This window comes from Mus caroli, chromosome 6, assembly GCF_900094665.2.
Source record: "Mus caroli chromosome 6, CAROLI_EIJ_v1.1, whole genome shotgun sequence".
NCBI classification, from domain to species: Eukaryota; Metazoa; Chordata; class Mammalia; order Rodentia; family Muridae; genus Mus; species Mus caroli.
Genome location: NC_034575.1, coordinates 146623917 through 146638217, shown reverse-complemented (window position 1 = coordinate 146638217; position 14301 = coordinate 146623917).

Here is a 14301-nt window from a genome sequence, read left to right as displayed (position 1 = left end):
ATCATCTCTACTTCTGTATTTATTTATTTATTACTAGACCTCAACCACAGCCTTCTCCCCCTCCACTCTCTGCCTGTAGGATGTACTGTATGTAGTCATGCACTTTGTATTAATATATTAGAAATCTACAGATCTGTTTTGTACTTTTTATACTGTTGGATACTTATAATCAAAACTTTACTCTAGGGTATTGAATAAATTTAGTCTTATTAGAAAAATAAAAGCTGTCTTATGACTTTGTTTTAGATGTCTCTGGTAAGAGTTTTTTCAGGACCTGGAGAGATAGCTTAGTAGTTAAGAATACTAACTGTACTTGCACAGAGGGTCCAAGATGGATTCCCAGCACCCACATGACAGCTCAAAACCATCTTTGGCTCTTGTTCTCAGGGCTCTGACATCTTTGGTACTCCTTGGGGATCAGACAGGCACAAGAGGGACAGATGAGTGGAGACAAAACCATCCATTTACATAAAATGGATATAAAGTTTAAGAAATGTTTTTCATGGAGACATGGTGTAAGCTTTTTTTTTTTTTTTTTTTAAGATTTATTTATTTTTGTATGTGGGTATACTGTCACTGTCTTCAACCAGAAGAGGGCACCGGATACACATTACAGATGGTTGTGAGCCACCATGTGGTTGCTGGGAATTGAACTCAGGACCTCTGAAAGAGCAGTCAGTACTCTTAACTGCTGAGCCACCTCTCCAGCTCCAAGCTTAATTTTTGATGAGCAGAGGATTGGGTAGAAAAGTCTTCAGACTCTAGGATAAGTGGATATGGCAGCTAACATACAAAGGACTTTGTGTAGTGGTTTTAACATTAATGGAATGTCCTTGACAAGGGTTGCTTATCTGTGGGGAGAGTTAGACCGGGACATTTGTGTGAAACAACTTTACAGAATTATGAGGAAACTGAAATGAAATCAAACATGGAACTTTTAAACAAAGTTTTTAAGACAGTTTTGTATCCAGACTGGCCTCAGTAGTCACTGTTGAGCAGGTAAGATGGCTTTGGGTATGTGCTGCCAAGCCTCACAGTCTGGAATTTGGTTTCTAGAACCCACAAGGTAGGAGAAAACTCTCACCATTTTCCTCAGACCTTTTCACATGTGCTGTGGCACAATCAAGATTGCTTTTTCCTTTGTCTTTAGTGTGCCTAGAGTCAGGGTGCTTTTATATATAAAATATGTTTCTCAGACTTCATATTCCAGTTTCTGTGAGCTGGAAAGCTTGTATATAGACTGTTTGCTTCTGTCCTTCCAGTGCCAGGAGTCAGAATGTCAAGGTGGGAACTGGAGCGGAGACCATAGAGGAAAGCTGCTGACTGTTTGCTTTTCATAGTTCTACAACCTGGGATTACCTGGCAAATTCCCCAGTGAGCTGGGCTCTCCCACATCAATCATTAGTCTGGAAAATGTGCCACATATTATGGAGGCTGCCTTAGTTATTCTGTTGGTGTGAGAGACACCATGACCAAGGCACCTCTGATAGAGCATTTAGTTGAGAGCTTGCTCACAGTTTCAGAGGGTTACTTTGTTATGGCAGGCATGGTGCTTGCAAGTAGCTGAGGGCTTTACATTCTTGCCAGTAGTCAGTGGACAGTAAAACAACTTAGCCTGGGCTTTTGAAACCTCAAAGCACACCGTCTCCAACATGTCCTAACCCTTTCCAACAGCTGACCAACTGGAAACAAAGCATTCAAATACATGAACCTATGAGGCCATTCTTATTTAAACCAACACAGAGGCATTTAGATTCTCTTCCTGAGAAGTCTAGGTTTGTGAAATTGGCAAACCAACTAGGACAAACTGAACCAACACACTAGCATTTTGATCTATAATGTTACCACTGATTACAGAAGTAGGAATGTGGATCTGTTCTGAAACACCTATGAGCCAAGTGATCAAACACTGATCAAAAGTCCTGTAAAGTTCAGTCTTAATTACATTTCTGTACCATGACCAGAGAAACTTACAAAAGAAAGCATTTAATTGGGATCTTGCTTAACAGTTTCAGAAGGAAATGTCAGTAGTGACCATTGTGGGAAGCTTGACAGCAGGCAGTCAGGCATGAAGCTGAATCAAGCTGAAAGCTTTCAGATTGAGACAATCATGAGAGAGACACAACCTAGAGGTAGAGAAAGCTGGATGGGCTTTTGATTCCTCAAAGCGGAGTTCCAGTAACATACCTTCAACAAGCCCACACCTAATCCTTCCCACACTTTTACAAGCTGCAGCCCAAACATTCAAACAAATATATGAGCCTTTGAGAGCCATTCTTATCCAAATCACCACCATTCTTAAACAAACAAACCTGCTGCTGAGTGGAAGTGTAAAGAGTTTAACTTGAGCCGGGCGTGGTGGCGCACGCCTTTGATCCCAGCACTCGGGAGGCAGAGGCAGGCGGATTTCTGAGTTCGAGGCCAGCCTGGTCTACAGAGTGAGTTCCAGGACAGCCAGGGCTATACAGAGAAACCCTGTCTCGAAAAACCAAAAAAAAAAAAAAAAAAAAAAGAGTTTAACTTGAATAAAGCCTGCTTTTCTGATTCCTGTTTGCTTTCTTTTTCTTCAAAACAGGGTTTCTCTATAGCCCTCATAGTCCTGAAACTCATTCTGTACACCAGGCTGGCCTCGGACTCAGAGGCTCACCTTCCTCTTCCTACTGAGTGGTGGGATTAAAGGGGTGTGCCACCCCATCAGGCAATGTTTGTTTGCTTGCTTTTTATTTATTTTATGTATATGATACACTAGCTGTACAAATGGTTGTGAGCCACTATGTGGTTGCTGGGAATTGAACTCAGGACCTCTGCTCTGTCCCGCCCCACTTGCTGCGGCCCAAAGTTATATGTAAGTACACTGTAGCTGTCTTCAGACACACCAGAAGAGGGCATCAGATCTCATTACAGATGGTTGAGCCACCATGTGGTTGCTGGGATTTGAACTTGGGACCTTCGGAAGAGCAGTCAGTACTCTTAACTGCTGAGCCATCTCTCCAGCCTGCTTGCTTGCTTTTTTAATGATTTGTTTATTCTTAAATTTATGTACGTTGGTGTTCCTTCCTCTGGAAAAGGAAAGCAACCAGGGATCTTAACTCTCCAGCCCACATTTGTTTGCTCTGTAAACTAGCTTGATGGTCCAGCAGCCAGTGCCTCTTTAATCCAGAAAAGTTTTCTGCTTCCTGCAAAGGCTGGTCATGGAAGATGAGTTTACCTGTTTGTGTGTGATTCATGTGTACGCCTTTAGTGTTTGAAACAAGATCTCTTACTAAAGCTGTGGCATAACTAGAAACACCAGGGACCCCTCCTGCCTCCACTACTGAGATTACAGCTGTGCCCCAACATGACTGGATACAAGGGATCTGAACTTTGGTCCTCACCTTACTTGACAGCAACACTCTTCCAGCTGATCCAGAATCCCAGTTTTGTTTTTTAATGCCGATTTGAAATGTATTATAAAAGGTGGGGGCAGGAAGATCACAATTCTAGATCACCTGAGGTATATGAAATCCTGGGTTAAAAACAGCTTCAAAACAGCCAGAACTCAGTGCCAGCTGTCAATGTCATGCTGAAGTTCTCCAGGCACCCTTAGTCCAGTGTCCATCTTGATCCAGCATCCTGATGCCTGGCAGTTTTTGTGTGATGTTTAATGAACTGGGACTGGAAAAGGAGGAGACAGCCAAGTTGGATCAAAGGTAGGTAGTTTGTTTCATGGGCTCATTCATGAGAGAAAGGAGCCAGAGGGTCCTGTTGGACAATTTCTCTAGCTAGCAGTGGAGTTTGGTTACTCATTGTTTTTTTTTTTTTTTTTTTTGGTTTTTCGAGACAGGGTTTCTCTGTATAGCCCTGGCTGTCCTGGAACCAGGCTGGCCTCGAACTCAGAAATCCGCCTGCCTCTGCCTCCCTAGTGCTGGGATTAAAGGCGTGCGCCACCACGCCCGGCTTGGTTACTCATTGTTGGTATCATGTTTCCTTCACCATGGGCAAAGGCTACTTAATATTGTGGTATGTTGAGTCTAGGGGATCTTAGACAAATCTTTTCATTCTGTGTAGAAGGTGACTAAAATCAGAGCTGCCCTTTTGTCTCCATGTCTGGAAAGGAGGAAATTATTTTAGAATGTCTATACTTACATAGCTTACCTGCACTTAACTTCAGGCAGGGGATTTTGCAGCTGCAAGGAAAGATGGGGTTTGTGCCTGTGTTTATGTTTCAGTCTTAAATAATGACTCAGCAGCCTCAAGTTAAGCAGGTCCCTGGTAGTATTAGAAAAGGAACTGAACAGTTGTGTTGCTGTTTAAGTCACAAGTGTATTCTTGGTCTTGAGCTACTTAGATAAACTTACCGTTCACTATTCCATCACTCAAGGTCCCTGCTTCCAATGGGAAGTGGCAAATCCCCTATAGTTCTATAGCCTCTTTGCCGGTTACCTGGGGCCTCTGAACTTTAACACCAGGTTGCAAACTCAGCTTCAATTAGAGGGAGTTTACCTGTCCTCAGACTCACAATCCTCAGTAGAGGATTGGCTATAACCCCCAAGTTCAGTAACAAAAACATTTCATAGACTGCAAGTGGGCTGAAGTACTGAGAAAACTGTCCCAGGAAACAGGCTCAATCAATTTTCTTCTGGTGCACCACAGGTGGCGTTAGTGGAAAACATGTTAAGAATGTAGGGATACTTTTCTAAAAGACAGGATTTCAACAGGTTGGTGATTGCACATGCTTTTAATCCCAACATTTGGGAGGCAGTGCCCAGTAGATCTCTGAGTTCCAGGCCACCCTGGTCTTTAGAGCAAATTCCAGGACAACCAGGGCTAGACAGAGAAACCCTATCTAAGAAGGGAGGTGGAAGGAAGGACCTGTATAATTTCAGATGGGTTTATGTAGACCAGGCTGTCCTGGAACTCACAAAGATCTTCCTGCCTCTGCTCCCTGAGTGCTGGGATTAAAGGCTTGTGCTCCCATGCCCAGTAGGCATTCCCCCACCCACCCTTTAACAACAAAATGTTACTGGCTGGAGAATGACTTAATCTTGAGGGCTGAGGTTTGCATCCTAGAACCCCCATAATAAGGTCCACACAAACATTTATCCTTGAGTTGATCATGCTGTCTCTGAAGGAACAGGGGGAAAGTGATAGAGATTACCCAAGGCCCTTTAGGCAGTCACACACACTCACAGATAAATATGTACAGGTAATCATTTAGAGAAAGTAAGAAAACACTTAAAATTTCTTAACACCCTCATTTTAGGTAAACTCACTAAGTGGTCACTCTAATATTTTAGGGCAAAGATGAGTTAATCTGTTGCCTCACCCATAGTTTAGTAAGTAGCTACTTCAACCCAAATGTAAGTGTTAAAATGTTTTTTATTTTATTTTAGTGTGTGTGTGTGTGTTGCCTATATGCATATGTCTTGAATTCCCTGGAACTAGAATTAAAGTTGTGAGCTGCCATGTGAGTATTGAGAATAGAACCTGAGTCTCTTAAACCACCCAGCAAACCCCTCCACTCCCCCTGGCCCCCAGGATCTCACTTTAGCTAGGCTGGTCTCAAACTTGAATCCTGCCTGAGCTTGCCATTTAAGTGTTGAGATTACAGCCTGAGTCACCACACTCAATTTACAATCTGTTCCTGTTTGTTTAGCCAGGATAATCCCAGAATTGAGAAGCAGAAGCAGGATGACCACACTAAACTCAGACCCTCACCCATGACCTCTTTCTTTTAAATTTATTTTTACAATGTATGTGAATATTTTGTGTATAAATGTTTTGTCTGTATGCTTATGTGCACTATGTGCATTCCTGGTGCTCTCAGAAGCTGGAAATGGTTACTGAATCAGGATTGGTAGCTAGCAGCCCTGGGAACTGAACTCAGATCCTCTGTGAGAACAGTCAGTGCTTAACTGCTGAGCCATCTTTCCAGTCTACTCATTTTTTCTTGGGACAGTCTCAATATATAGCGCCCACAGCCCTGTCTTAGCCTCCAGAGTGTTGGGTTTACATATTGTCAAGGATAGAAAGAAGCACATTGATGTCGTCCTCTGCATGTTCTTTCCCAGAAGTCTGCCAGACACATGCCCAGAAAAGTGCAATGTGAATAAGCCAGCAACCATTGACAGCAGCTTCATACTTGCCAGCATATTTTTAATTTAAATTTATTTACTTATTGTTTGTCTTATTTAAATTTTTAAAATTGTAATTAATTTTAAATTAAAATTTAATTTAAAATTTAAATTATTGCTTATTTATTTGTATTTTGTTTTGTTTTGTTGTTGTCTTTTTTCAAGACAGGGTTTCTCTGTGTAGTCCTGACTGTCCTGGAACTCACTCTGTAGACCAGGCTGGCCTCGAACTCAGAAATCTGCCTGCCTCTGCCTCCCAAGTGCTAGGATGAAAGGCATGTGCCACCACTGCCCAGCTTTATTACTTATTTATTTATTTATTTATTTATTTAGTGTGTGTGTGTGTGTGTGTGTGTATCCCAGAGATTGAACTCAGGTTGTCAAGCAAGCCTGTATTTACATGGGAATCTGATATACTCTTCTGGTCTCTGTGGAAGTCCTCACTCAACATATACATTCCCCTCCCCCCAGACAGACATATAATATATACATAATTAAACACAAAAATGAAAATCTTAAAAAAAATAACTTGAAGCACACCATTGTGATTGCGGATTGCATTAAGAAAGCTGAACCAGATATATTTTAGTCTATATCAGGGTTTCCAGGGCACGGTGATACCTGTCTTTTGTTTTGTTTTAAATGTAGCCCAGGGAGGACTAAACTCACTATATGTAGGTAGGAATAATCTTGAGCTCCTGATCCTCCTGGTTCTGCCTGTCAAATGCTAGGGTCACAGGCATGGTCTGCCAAAGCTTGCCAGTAACTTGTCATCTTTTTAAAAATATATATTATTTTTAAACATTTATTTTGTGTCTATGTGTGGGCAGTTTTTATTGTTGTTGATTTTTGTTTGATTGTTGTTTGGTTTGGTTTGGTTTTTTTAGAGGGTTTCTCTGTATAGCCCTGGCTCTGTATCCATCTGTCTTACTCATCAGACTCAGAGGCATGGGGCCTGCTTTGGAGGGGAAGGAAAGATTGTACTCTGAAATAGTTGTAGGCCTTGGCTAATGTGTATCCTCAGGGATTGCGGTATATATGTGGGACTGGGTCCTGGGGACTGGACACAGGGAATGGAATTTAAAATGGGAAAAGGGAGAGTTTACTTACAACATTTTTTTTTTTTTTTTTTTTTTGGTTTTTCGAGACAGGGTTTCTCTATGTAGCCCCGGCTGTCCTGGAACTCACTTTGTAGACCAGGCTGTCCTGGAACTCAGAAATCCACCTGCCTCTGCCTCCCGAGTGCTGGGATTAAAGGCGTGCGCCACCACACCCGGCTACGGCTACTTACAACATTTTTTCATGGTACAGTAATTGGTGCCCTGGCTCGTCCAGAAGATGGCGGTAGTACACTGTATGGTTGTGTCTTACAAGTATTGCTTCTGTGACCTGAGGAAAACACTGGAAGCTCTGCTGTAGCAAATGGTTAAAGAAGGAAGTGGCTATGCCAAAATGCATATATTAGGGCTGTGCTTACTGCACAGCTACTGGGGAGATTGAAGAAGGAGGACTATGAGTTGAAACCCGGCTTCAAAATAAAAGTGTGAAAAGAAGGAGGAGGAGGAGAAGGAGGAAGAGGAGAAAGAGGAAGAGATGAAGGAAATGGAAAGAAAAAGGAAAGGAAGGGGAAGAGGGGGAAGACAAGTGTTTATAGGAAGATCTTGAAGATGCCATGTAAAACAAGTGAGTATACCCAGTAACAATGAGAAGTTAAATTTATTTTAATGCATTTGACTCACTACTAAAACAAATAAATGAGCATTCTTCTTAATAAAACTGTATTATAAAAAAAGAAAGGAAAAGGAAGACAGAAAAGAGTAGAGAGGGAAATGGGATTAATAAAATGGAATGGTGGAGTATGTGACTAGCATATGAAAGGCTCCTGGGTTTGATTTCAAGAACCTCATATTTTGGTCAGAAAACCCACATCACCCATGCTAAATGGCAGTCCTAGAGGATATTCTATTCACACACATGCACTGGCAGAGAGAGAGAGAGAGAGAGAGAGAGAGAGAGAGATCCAGAGAAGGGAGCTAATGTAAAAGGTAAGAGCTGGTGAGTATAGTTAGTGGTAGGAGATAGTATCAGAGATCACAGTACTGGGCATGTCACTACCAGAGGCCTGTCCAGAGCAGCACTGAGCAGTGTAGGGGCAGCATCAGATGAACAGTCAAAAGCAGCTGGACATGGAAGTCAGGGTTAGAACAGTCAGATCAGCTTGTAGTAGCTCACAAGGCCAAAAGTTCTCTCTCCTGAGGTAGATTTGTTGTTTTTAGACGGGATCTCGTTTTTTGTTTGTGTGTGTGTGTGGTTTTTTTTTGTTGTTGTTGTTGTTGTTTTTTTTTTTTTTTTTTTTTTTTTTTTTTTTTTTTTTTTTTTTTTTTTTAGCTCTATGCTCCTCCTTATCTTTTCCTATACGTCAAACTAAACTCATGCCAGCCAAACTCGCCCTCTTGGTCCATGTCATTATTCAGCCAGTGTTATCAACCATATTTCAAAAATCTACCCCTTTGCTCAGACAGGTTATTACCAGTGTATTTGACCTGAAGTACAGGACCATTGCTAGTGTAGAATACTAAGCATTTCCCTTGCTTGTCTCTCTGCCTCATCCTTGACTTTTATTCCATACTGAAGCCAAAGAGTCTTGTACAAGAACCACGACTCAGATTAAAACATGACATCATCTAATGACTCTGTTTAATGTCCTCTCTTCATTTCCCATCACACTTTGAATAAAAACCAAGCCTCTTCTTCTACTGCTCTCAAGACCCTGAATGACCTTGACTTTCTTCTCTCTTCTGTTTTTTTTTTTAAATCATTTTCTCTCTGACTTGAAGTTCTAGACATAGACACATAGGATCTCTCCCTCTCCCTCTTTCTGTCTCCTTCTCCCTCTCTCTGCCTCCCCTCTCCTTCCTTCTCTCCCTCCCTCCCTTCCTCCTTCCTTTCTTCTCTGTCTCTCCCTCTGTCTCTTCCTCATTAAAAAAAAAAAAAAAACTCAACCTTTGGCTGGAAAGATAGCTCAGTGGTTAAGAGCACTGACTGCTCTTCCAGAAGTCCTGAGTTCAATTCCCACCAACCATATGGTGACTTACAACCATCAGAAATGGGGTCCGATGCCCCCTTCTGGTATGTCTGAAGACAGCTACAGTGTATTCACATACATTACATACATACATACATACATACATAATTTAGAAAAAAACCCTCGACCTTAATCCAATACACTCCTGAATTGTTCTTACTCAGATATTCATGAAGCTTGTTCTACGTCAAAGAGGAAGGGTTAAAAAAGAGAATTGAAAAGTGAATAAGTAAAAAAAAATAATAATTTAAAAAGAGAGAATTAAATATTTTTTTCTTCCTTTTGGTTTGATCAACTTGGAGTGAGTGGGTCTATTCACTGGGATGTGAGTATTGGGGGGAGGGGAAAGGAACTAGAGAATTCTGTCACTAGCTGACATTTGTAGGGTGTTTGATGCCATTTAACCTATTGCCAAAAAAGAAATTACCCATAGATTTAGTGTATAACTTACTATAACTTTTTTTTTTTTTTTTTTTTTTTTTTTTTTTTTTGGTTTTTTCGAGACAGGGTTTCTTTGTATAGCCCTGGCTGTCCTGGAATTCACTTTGTAGACCATGCTGGCCTCGAACTCAGAAATCCGCCTGCCTCTGCCTCCCGAGTGCTGGGATTAAAGACGTGTGCCCCCATGCCCGGCAACTTTTTTTTTTTTTTTTTTTTTGGTTTTTTCGAGACTAGGTTTCTCTGTGTAGTCCTGGCTGTCCTGGAATTCACTTTGTAGACCATGCTGGCCTTGAACTCAGAAATCCACCTGTCTCTGCCTAACATTTTTTTTTTTTAGACAGGATTTCACTATGCAGCTCTATTTGGCTGAGAACTCACAAAGGTCCTGAAAGACTCAGAGAGGAGCCCCTCGCTCAGGCCTTAGGACAATAGCAGACACCCAAGAACTCATGAGAGACCAAGCTTGATGCAAACTACATGAGGCTTTATTCAGGGAAAGCCAGAGCTCTGGGGATGACTCATATCTCATGCAGTGGTAGAGGAGTTGACCTCGAGGGGAAAGAGGTCCCAGTTTTTATAGGCCCTGGGGGGCAGGGGGGAGAAGGGGGAATAGGGGATTTCCAGATCTAAACAATGTCTGTCTATCCTAAAATGACTGATTCCTCAAGAAATAGGTATGGGAGGGAAACAAGGAAGGAGTCTAATGAAAGTGCAGCAATTCCAGATTGCCCCCCCCCACTATGGTTGCTAGGCAACCAATATAGCAACCAATATCACAAACACCTGGCAGTGAGGTACAGCAATGGGCACACACCTGGTCAGAACATTGGCAGACACACAGGTTCAAGGAGCGGCCAGAGCATTGTGCACCTCTATTTTTCTAAATCAGTGAAGCTAGTTCTACTAACAATGAAATCTATTTTGCCAATTTCAGGGCTTCTGTGACCTTTTACATTCTGTCAGGATCTTTCAGTACCTGCCTCTGCCTCATGAATTCTGGGATCAAAGGCATGCACCACCATGCCTGACTTAACACAGCTATTATTAGTTAAATTTCTGTGTATCAGGGATCTGGCTGTACTCTGGGTATGTTTTCAGAGGCAGCTAAAACTCAGTCAGGAGGGATGAGCTGCCTCCTTACTTGGATGTTAGGTGGATGAGGTTCCTTGCAAGTTGTTCTACTAAGTCTTCATTTTCTCATGGCCTGGTAGCTAAAGGCTTGCCTCAGTTTCTTACTACACAAGCCTCTCCTAAGAGCAGTTCACAACACTTCAGGGGTAGAGGGTGGGGTGGGGATGAGATTATTAGCAACAGAAGGAGGGGAAGTAGGAAGTGGTATCAGTTTGCAAGCCTAGGAAAACCATTGGTAGAGTTTCCTTCTACCTAAAGAAAGGCCTGAGGACCAGGAAGCACATGGCAGTAGGCAAGATTGATCAAAGTGTCTATCTTAGGTCAAGCAGAGTAAATTTATCCTTTGTTCTGGCTGTGTTCTTCTTGGGTTGGGTGATGCCCACTACATTGGTGAATGTACTTTCCTTCACTTAATCCATACAGACAAATGCTAATATTTTCTGGAAACATCTTCACATATGCAGACAGATGCACAATTTTTATCAGCTATCTGGGTATCTCATAGCCCAGTTAAATTCATATATTTAAAAAAAAAAATCACCATCGAAGGCAAGTGGTGGTGGTGAATGCCTTTGACCCCAGCATTCAGGAGGAAGGAACAGGTGGATTTCTGAGTTTGAGGCTAGCCTGGTCTACAGAGTGAGTTCCAGGACAGCCAAGGCCATACAGGGAAACCCTGTCTCAAGAACAAATAAATAAACAAACATTTACCATCCACTGTCACTTTTGTTATAGTCCATGTGTTAAGAGGAAGTCATTAGGTTCCAGCTCACACTCAAGGGAAAGTATCATGTAAGGCCCCGGATGCTGGGCCTCNGCTCAAGTCCCAGGATGAGCTGGCCAGCACCCCAGTGTCCTGAGAGAAAACCACACCTGATGCAAACTGCAAGAGGTTTTATTATCAGCTAGCTGAGGACGAAGTCCCTCCACCGTGCAGGGCAGGGGAGTTCGACCCCAAGTGGTGACAGTAGAGGGTTTTTAACAGCTAGCTGAGGAATTGGGAGGAGTTGGGAGGAGATGGGAGGAGCTGGGAGGAGAGTTGGGAGGAGTTGGGAGGAGTTGGGAGGAGAGTTGGCTACAGCTCCTTTCTGGTGAGGGGGGTGAGCTGCAGCCTCTTCTCCAGCGTCTATCTCCATGTCCTTGGCACAGGAAGGCAGGCATCTCCGGTTGTACAGTATAGAAACAAAAAGATCTTTTGCTGGCTATAGAGAACAAAGAGCTTCTTTTTAGCTGTAAAGATCAGGGAAAACAAGCTTGGGGAACATTTAGGGGCTTTACCTTCCAGGGAGAAACGCTCTAAGTTGGGGTCTCACAATCACAGATCTGAACCAAGAATCAGAGATCACTGGAAACTGTCGGGAGTTGCCTACCACAGGAAGGTGGGCCATTCAAAAACACTCTATATGTCTTAATTCACTTAATCTTTTTTCTTTCTTTTCCATGTAATGATTTGTTTCTCTCATTTTTAAGTTATGCATATGAGTGCAATGCCTGTGGAGGTCAAAGATATAGAGTCCTCTAGAGCTGGAGTTGAGGCAGTTGTGAGCACGTGCTGTGGAACTATGGTCTTCTAGGAGAGCAGTAAGTGCTTTTAACTGCCAGAAGGAATCTGATTGCGGCTTGGTCATCTTATCTTAAACTGTGCTAATATTGTTTCCATTCACAGTGTCAACATCTAAAGTGACTGTCTGAGGTCCATCAGCTTTCAACCCAGGCTGCCCACTTCAGCATTTGTGTCTTTTTCTTTTTAGTTCTGGGGATTGAAAGCAGAATCTTGAGTATACTAGGCAAATACCTAACTGCATCACAATAATGCTATTACTTTTAGATAGGATCTGTCTTGCTCTGTAGCTCATGCCAGCCTTGAACTTGCCATCCCCCTGCCTCAGACTCCTGAGTGCTGGGGCATCTGGGATATATCATACACATCTGGCTCAGTATCTGCATTCTCAGAGAGTTGGCTGGAATGTGAAGTAGAGGCCAGAGGTAGGATTGTGTGGAGAGCAGTGGGTTGGCAAAGAGAACTAGAGGAAGAAATTCCCTAGTGCTGAAAGGAGAATCTCAGCTAACTCTTCAGTAGTTCCTCTGTCACTTGCAAATTCCCAGTACCAGCGGTAGTTACTTGTTCCTTATTTCCTTTCCTTTCTTTAAATATTAAGACAGATGTGGTGGTGCACACCAGCACTTGGGAGAATGAGGCAGGAGGATCTTTCAACTTCCATTCTCCCCTCAAAAAAAGACTCAGATATTTAACTCACTGTTACGCAGGTGCTGAGAGAATACTATTCCTGGGACTATATTTCTAGCTCACTGACTATAAAGATGAAATATAACTTGAGATTTTTGAACGACTTACTCAAATCATTCATTTAACTGTCATTTATTAAAATTGAACTCTCCCCATTAAATGTACTACTGTGCAGTGTTATGATATTAGAACATAAGCAGTTTGTAAATTGCTCACACAGCTTTACCAGGCTCATGACTTTGGCTTTCTCTATTATCTACATAGCAATCAAAGCATCTCCTTCATTTAGAATATGAAGTTGAAAATAATTTCACAATATTTCCAGTTGAGCTGCTTTTCATATTGCTGTTGCTGTTTCTGTAACCATGTTTTGTTGCATATCTTAATGAATCTGTGCCGTGTTCTTCCATTTGGTTCACTAATAAGTCACTGTGTCTTAATTTTAGAGAAATTGAGTTAAATGCTATTCTACAAAATATGCAATAACCAGTTTCTCCAAATGAACCATACTTCAAAGTTTAACTACTTTTTCTTCATTTTGAAAATCTATAACAAGCCAAAGCTTGATAGCTCATTTTAGCTAAGCAGAATGGGCAGAATTCAGGAATTTATTGGTAGGAAGTCTGACCCAGAACCCAGAGAGGACATTATAGGAGAAAAACAGAATCACCTATGTTATCTAATTCATAATTTAGAGTTATAGAATAAAATTGGAAGGCAACTTTGTTTCTTGTTTTTTCTTTTTTCTTTTTAGATTTATTTATTTTATATATGAGTACACCATTGCTCTCTTCAGACACACCAGAAGAGAGCATCAGATTCTATTACAGATGGTTGTGAGCCACCATGTGGTTACTGGGAATTGAACTCAGGACCTCTGGAAGAGCAGTTGGTGCTCTTAACCGCTGAGCCATCTCACCTAAAGTAGAACAATGTTGTTCTGCATGATACTTACTAAATAATTATGAAGAGAGATAGGTTGTAAAAACTTACTTATAAAGTAGGTGTGGTAACAGTCATCTCTGATCCTAACACCAAGGAGGCAGAGATAGGAGGATCGACACAGGTTCAAGGCCAACCTTGTCTACATCTTGATTTCCAGGCTGGGCAGTGATATATAGTAAGACAGGCCCTGCCTTTAAAAAAAAAAAAAAGAAAGAAAACAAGACTGGGGAGATGACCCAAGGGTTAAGAGCATAGGCTCTTCTTCTAGAGGACTTGGGGTGGACTCCAAGTGGCAACTCACAACTGTGTGTAACTCCAGTTCCAGGGATCACAACCCT